A 6,608-nucleotide genomic window follows, 5' to 3' on the forward strand; every position below is an offset into this window, starting at 1 on the left:
GATGTGCTGGGCTTCCCCCATCATTGAGCATGGGGATAATTGTGGAGCCTTCTCCTCCCGTTAGTTATTTAATTGACCACCACCATTCACGATTGGATGTGACAGGACTGCAGAGCTTTGATCTGATCAGTTGGTTGTGGGATCGTTTAGCTCTCTCTATTGCATGCTGCTTCCACTGTTTGGCATGCATGTAGTCCGGTGTTGTAGCTTCACCAAGTTGACACCTCATTTTGAGGTATGCCTGGTGCTGCTCCTGACATGCCCTCCTGCAGTCTTCATTGAACCAGGGTTGATCCCCTGGCTTGGTGATAATGATAGAGTGAGTGATATGCCAGGCCATGAGGTTAAAAATTGTGTTTGAATGCAATTCTGCTGCTGCTGATGGCCCACAGAGCCTCATGGATGCCTAGTTTTGAGTTGCTAGATCAGTTTGAAATCTATTCTATTTCGCATGGTGGTAGTGCTACACAACACGATGGAGGGTATGCTCAATGTGAAGACATTGAAACATATAAGATTCTGAGGGGCTTGACAGGGTAGCTGGTGAGAGGAAGTTTCCCCTCATGGGGAAATCTAAAACTAGGTGGCACAGTTTGAAAATAAGGGGTCTTCAATTTAAGACAGAAATGAGGAGGAATTTCTTCTCTCAGAAGTTCATTAATCTTTGAAATTCTCTTCCCCGGAGAGTTTGGGTCTTTGAATATATTCAAGGCTGAGTTGAACAGATGTTTGATCTACAAAGGAGTCAAGGGTTATGGGAGGCAGGCTGGAAAGTGAAGTTAAGGCCACAATCACATGATCTTATTGAATGGTGGAGCAGGCTCCAGGTTCCAAATGCCTACACCTGCTCCTATTTCTTATGCAGGAACCGAGCCCATATTGGACCTAAACCAGAGCTGGTAAAGCAGAGAAGGTCATCAGCAACCTCACCAACAAGCGACACAACATCAGCAACACCATCAATAAGCGATACAACATTAGCAACATCACCAGTGAGTGACAGAACATCACCAACATCAATCACAACTTCTACAACACCAGGAGCACCAAGACCAACACCGCTAATACAGTGCACCAACTCATTGCGAGAAAGTTGACGATAACCAAATCCATGAGATGGAAGCACAACATCTTAGCATCAGAATGATATTGTGAATAAAGCTTTGAAAGAAAATGAGCTGTAGAAAAGTTTTAATGTGTTCAGAATTACAAGTTTAATTGTAAACGTTGATTGCAAATTTTCTTTAGTAGTCAGAGAAAAAAATGTTTGGAAAAAATGCTGATAGTCAAAGGCAATTTTTTTTCAAAGAAAAAGGGATGTTATATTATTTCAGAAAGATTTAGGATCTATATTGTTCATACGAGCATATGAATTTGGAGTAAAAGTAGGCCATTTGGCCCCTCGAGCCTGCTCTGGCATTCAATATCATGGCTGATCTATTTGTGTCTCGAATTCCACACTCCCATCTACCCCCGATAACCTTTGATTCCCTTGTCTAACGAGAATCTATCTACCTCCGCCCTGCCTCCACCACCTTCTGAGGCAGAGAGTTCCAAAAGCACAAAACCCTCTGAGAAAAAAAAAATTCTCCTCATTTCTGTCCTAAAAGGGCAATCCCTAATTTTGAAACAGTGCCCCCTGATTCACCCACAAGAGGAAACATCCTTTCCACATCCATCATGTCAAGACCTTTTAGGATCTTATATACTTCAATCAAGTCTCCCTCTTCTAAACTGCAGTGAAAATAAGCCCAGTCTGTCCAACCTTTCCTCATAAAACAACCCGCTCATTCCAGGTATCAATCTAGTAAACCTCCTCTGAACTGCCTCCAACGCATTTACATCCTTCCTTAAATAAGGAGACCAAAACTGCACACAGTATTCAAGATGTGGTCTCACCAATGCCCTGTATAGCTGAAGCATAACATCCTTATTTTTATTTTCAATTCCTCTCGTAATAAAGGAAAGCATTCGATTAGCCTTATGACTTGCTGTACCTGAAGACTAACCTTTTGTGACTCATGCACTAGAACACCTAGATCCCTCTGTACCTCGGAATTCTGCAGTTGTTCTCCGTTTAAGAAATACTCTGCTTTTTTATTCTTCCTGCCAAAGTGAAAAATGCCACATTTTCCCACATTATACTCCATCTGCTTTTTTTGCCCACTCACTCAACCTATCTATATCGGTCTGCAACCTCCTTATGTCCTCTTCACAACATACTTTCCTACCTACCTTTGTGTTGTCTGCAAATTTAGCTGCCATGCCATTGCTCCCCTCAAAATTTGATATAAATTGTAAAAAGTTGAGGCCCCAGCGAAGACCCCTTTGGTACTCCACTCATCACATCCTGCCAATCCGAAAAGGACCCATTTATGTATAGTCTGTTTTCTGCCAGCCAGCCAGTCTTCTATCATACTAATATGTTACCCCCCTACACCATGAGCTCCTACTTTGCGCAATAACCTTTTCTGTGGCGCCTTGTCAAATGCCTTCTGGATATCCAAGTACAGGACATCAACGGGCTCCCCTTTATCCACAGCGCATGTTGCTCCTTCAAAGAACTCCAATAAATTGGTTAAACACTATTTCCCTTTCACAAAACCATGCTGACTATTCCCGATTATCTTGAGTTTTTCTAATAGCTCAGCTATAGCATCCTTAATGATCGATTGTAACACCTTCTCCACAACAGACATCAAGCTAACTCCTCTATAGTTACCTGTTTTCTGCCTCCCCCACTTCTTGACTAGAGGGGTTATATTTGCTACTTTCCAGTCTGATGGAACCTTTCCAGAATCCAGCAAATTTTGAAAAATTAACACCAACGCATCAACTACCTCATTAGCCATCTCTTTTAAGACCCTAAGATGAAGCCATCAGGATCTGGGGACTTGTCAGCCCACAGCTCCAACCGTTTGCTCAGTGCCACTTCCCTGGTGATTATAATTTCACCAAGTTCCTCTCTTCCTTCCACCTCCTGATGTACAGTTATTACTGGAATGTTTTTTTGTATCCTCTATAGTGAAGGCAGAAGCAAAATATTTGTTCATTTCATCTACCATTTCCTTATTATCTACTATTAACTCCCCACTCTCATTCTCTAGAGGACCAACACTCACTTTACTTACTCTTTCCCTTTTTAAATACCTGTAGAAACCCTTGCTATCCGTTTTTACATTTTGAGCTAGCTTCCTCTCATACTCTAATTTCCTTCTCCTGATTAACCTTTCAGTCAATATCTGCTGATCTTTATATTCTGACCAATCATCTGACCTGCCACTCATCTTTGCACAATTATATGCTTTTTCCTTAGGTTTGATGCTTTCCTTAACTTCTTTAGTTAGCACGGATGGTAGGTCCTCCTTTTAGAATTTTTCTTCATAGTAGGAACATACTTACTGAGCATTCTGAAATATCCCCTTAACTGTCTGCCACTGCTTCTCTATAGATCTATCTCCTAGCCTCGTAACCCAGTTCACTCACCTAGCTCAGCTTTCATGCCCACATAGTTGCCTTTATTTAAGTTTAAAATACTAGTCTTAGACCCACTCTTCTCTCTTTCAAACTGGATGTAAAATTCAATCATATTGTGGTCGCTGCTACCTAGAGGTGCCTTTACTCTGAGGTCATTAATTAATCCTGTTACATTACACAAGTCTAATATAACCTGCTCTTTGGTTAGTTCCAGAACCTGCTGCTTTAAGAAACTATCTCAAAAGAATTCTATGAACTCATTATCCAGGCTACTATTGCCAATCTGATTTTTCCAGTTTATATGTAAATTAAAATGCTATCCTTTTATCACAAGCACACAATATTTCTTCTTGTATACTTCGTCCTACATTGTGATTACTGTTAGGGGGCCTGTAAACCACTCCCACTCGTGACTTCTTTCTCCTAGTATTCCTCATCTCCACCCAAACAGAATCTATGTCCTGATCTCCTGAACCAAGGTTATCTCTAACTATTGTACCAATGCCATCCTTGATTAACAGTGCTACGCCTCCACCTTTATCTAGCTTCCTATTCTTCTTGAATGTCATGTATTATTCAACATTCAGACCCAATCCTTGTCATCCTGCAGCCACGACTCCGAAATGGCTATTAGATCATAATTATTTACTTCAATGTGCGCTATCAGTTCATCTACTTTGTTATGAATGCTACATGCATTCAGATACAGAGCCTTTAGTTTTGTCTTTTGTTATCTTTGTAACATCTAGCCTTGACTGTTGGTGTCTTCTTAGGTTTTTTCTCTCTGTCCCTTCCTGCCATTCTCTGACTTTCATTTCCCATATTTCTATTCTGCTCTCCTGCCTTGACTCTGCCCCTTGATTTGCTACATCTACCCAAGCTTGATCCCTCACCCTCCTTGTTTAGTTTAAATCTCTCTCTACTTCCCTAGTTATATGGTTTGCTAGAACACTGGTCCCAGCACGGTTCAGACCGTCCCAACGGTACAGCCTCCATTTTCCCCAGTAGTGGTGCCAGTGCCCGACGAACTGAAACCCACTTCTCTCACACTTCATGTTCATGTATATGTATACATGTAGATCCACAATACACCACATTAACTACTACTTCACTACAGTGCATCAAACACACATTGTATCATTCCACAACAACTGTAGAGATGTGTAAAATATAAGAGAAGCAAGGTCCAATACCTGTGTTAAAAAGTTTGATTATTTCGGAGTTCAGGGAACTACAAGTCTTAACATTGCCATTTATCTGAACTGAAAGGGATTCCACTCCCTCAATGTGCAACTAGTGTGTGACCGTAGGCAGCAAATCATGCAGGTCAATGCATTGTATCCTGGCAGTGTCATGATTCGTTCAATTTGAGACAGTACCCTGAGGAGCAGTATTTGAACCACAATGGCAAATAAAAGGGTGGGTACTGGGAGACAAGGGCCATCCACTTGTTACTCCAGTACGGATCCCACTCACATGCATACAGCAGGCATGCAGTAAGAACCACGCTGCCATGAGAAATGATATATAGCACACCATCATCATCCTCAAGCAGCACTTCCACTGAGGACTTGCAGTTCTCAGCTGAGTGGCTCTCAAGATTGTGATGGAATGCTGCATGTTGCACAATCCTGCCTATATGAGGGAGCAGCCATGCCACCATCTATCAGGCGAGAAGCTGAGGAGTAGGCGCATGTGATGATGAGGAACAGATGGAGGAGGAGGAAGTGGAGGAGGAGGAAGAGGAAGGGAGGCTGCAACCTAGACAGGCACTTTCTTCCCTTTCGATGTGAACAAATAATTAATGAATGATAACAGTAATCTCAATCCTAATTCCTCATTCACTGACAATTCCACACTCCTTACCTTCCCTCTGTCACTGACCATCACGTCATCATCTTCTTTCACACAAAACAATAACAAAAGCCAACACAAAATACACAGTCCAATCCAAATACATAATTTATATCATGCCATAATGCATACAAGAACAAACTGATCACTCTTGCACATTCCCTTAGAACTACGTTCTTGTGCTAGTGCTCCTAAACAGTGCTTCCCCAGTGGCTACAGCATGACTGGTGGAAGGCCGCTGACTTTCAATGGAGGAGACTGCAGATGGCCTTGGAGGACAACCTCTGGCCAGATGCACAATGCAGTATGTTGACCTGGGCTGCAGCAATCTGGGTTGGCTGGCTGATAGGCAACAGCAAGAGCACTGGCAGAGTGGCAGGTGTGGGAGCATGAATGTTGTCAGCCTGAGAGAGGATAGCAGGTTTACACTTCATGGAGTCACTGCCACTTTCTTTGGGCGGCGCCTCAGCAGTCCTAGTAAACTGCTGGAAAACAGATTGCTGGATTGCTGTGACACCCTGCAAGTCCCTTTGTATGCTGGTATCCCGAGCTATGATGACAGCAGTCTCAAACTCCGCTGCAGCACTCGCACATTGGGTGGATGTTGCTTGTGCTGCAATAGAAACTGTGACATCGGCCTCAGACACTGCATCATAGTTCGTTCCACTGGAGTGTTGATGGAGATTCCATATTAGAAAGGATGGGCTCCAAGCTCTGCACAAGACCATGTTTCAAGTTGGTGCGGGACTCCTCCATGCTCCTTGACATTCTGACAGGCTTCCCAGTGCACCAAGCATTTGGATGTGTCCACCCATCAGCCCACTTCTGTAGCCTGGCCCACTGAAGTCATCAGATCAATCCTCCACGACATAACGAATATGTAATCTCAACCTCTGATGAGCTGGCACATCTGCCATTGTTTTTCCCCTGCCCTTGCTGCAGTGCATTTTGCCTGACGTATCACTGGACTGAATTTCACCAGCCCCTCGAAGCTGCGGGTTGCGACACGGGGGCATGTAAAATTCTGCGGGGAGAGGCCCGCCTTGACCCGCGATATCGAGAAGGGTCTGCCGCATATTACCGGCGGCGGGGGGACCTCGGTGTAGCCCCCCACCGCCTGGTGGAGAGCCATTCAACTCCATTTGCAGATTGCCAATAAATGTATGCAAAATAACTTACCTGTGACCCCCGCGGATTTCACGGCCTCCGTTCGGCCTTTGTGCACCTTCGGAACGCCACAGTGGGGGTGGGGGGGGGGCGGGGGGAGCGGGGTGGAG

Source organism: Heterodontus francisci, chromosome 7 (assembly GCF_036365525.1).
Source record: "Heterodontus francisci isolate sHetFra1 chromosome 7, sHetFra1.hap1, whole genome shotgun sequence".
NCBI classification, from domain to species: domain Eukaryota; kingdom Metazoa; phylum Chordata; class Chondrichthyes; order Heterodontiformes; family Heterodontidae; genus Heterodontus; species Heterodontus francisci.